A 1572-nucleotide genomic window follows, 5' to 3' on the forward strand; every position below is an offset into this window, starting at 1 on the left:
GGGAGGGGGACCAGCCAAGTTGTTGTTCTTGATCTTAGTTGTGGAGGGTGCCAGTCGCCATCTGGCTGCCCATCGGCAGCTTATGGCCTCTAAGCTCAAGGTGCTATGTTACAATCTTAGTTGCAGGTGGGTGTAGCCACCATCCCATGTGGGAGTTGAACCAGCAGCCTTGTTGTTAAGAGCCATCCACTGAGCCATCCAGTGACAGCTCAGCTCAAGGTGCTGAGTTCAGTCGTAGTTGCAGGCAGGCATAGCCCACCATCAAACAGGCAGTCTTGTTATTAGTAGCACATGCTCTCACCAACTGAGCCATCCTGCCACCTGTTGGCAGCTCAGCGGCAGCTCAGCTCAGTTGCAGCATCGCTGGCCCATGTGGGGATCAAACTGGTGGCCCTGTTGCTCAGAGCTCACACTTATAAGCTAACTCAACCCACTGAGCTACTTGGCTGGCCCAATGAGGGGCCTCTTCTGATAAACTACAGAGACATGCTACTCATGGAATTACAAAACCAAGATGGTAGATGCCATGGAAGTGTGGAAGGATTGCAGTGAAAGAATAAAAAAAAAAGGATTTCTGGAGAGTTGAACAGAAAAGAACAGGATGTGCAACAGCTCATCCTGAGGAGGAAGGTGACTTCAGTGACTGAGATATTCTGGGGTGAGACTTGTCTCTGGGTTTGTCATAGCTGTACCCCTGTTTCTAGTGTCCACCTCTCACAAGATGGAGTAACCATTCCTCCTGCTAAGCGATGGCTAGACATATGTTATTCTGTCACCTCATGGTCAATAGGACCCAGGCGTTCATGTGAAAAGTTTCATGTCTCTGTTGTGGAGAAGTGGAGACAGGAGGATACTATGTCCCTGAGGTCACAGTCCTTGAGGCTCTGGGTTAAGACAAAAGACTTTCAAGCAGAGGTCCAGTCTGGCTGAAATTGTCACTGGTTGCAGTTGAATGAGTGACAACCCAGCCATGAGAGCACAAGGGAGATTGTCCCTCATGCCCCCATGAAATGCGAACAGCCATGAGCAGCACTGAGTCTACTGTCCCAGAATAAATGAAACAATCAGCCTCATGTGCTGCCTTGAGTCAGACATGGTCAGGAGGCTGAGCTACTGACAGGGAGCAGAAACTTGACCTGGGATCCTGGACATCAACTCATCCCAGTAGAGCGGGTGTTCAGGGCATTTCCTGGCTGCCCTGATAATGGGACCTTGATTATATACAATGTCACTGGTGTTTCCTGCTGAGGGACGTTCTGCCTCCCAAGACTCTGATCCTGAGGACAGTTTGGTCAGCAGAGGCTGAGCACTGATTCTGGAGTGACACAGAAGCCCAGAAACTGCAGAGTCCAGACTGGACAATGTATACTCAGAAAGAGGAGAGAGCTGTGTGTGTGTGTGTTTATATCTAGGAAAATTTAGGTAAAAAAGTGGAATTGTAGATTAGCTCTGATAACAAATCTACTTAGTCAGAAGTCCAGGTCCTGTGGAGTGAGATAATCTGTCCATTTTCATCATTCAGACACATGACCCTCAGCTGTGAGGTCGTAGGTCTCAGAAAGCACAGGGCAG

The sequence above is a fragment of the Hipposideros armiger genome, unplaced genomic scaffold (genome assembly GCF_001890085.2).
Source record: "Hipposideros armiger isolate ML-2016 unplaced genomic scaffold, ASM189008v1 scaffold_1818, whole genome shotgun sequence".
In the NCBI taxonomy this organism is placed as follows: Eukaryota; Metazoa; Chordata; class Mammalia; order Chiroptera; family Hipposideridae; genus Hipposideros; species Hipposideros armiger.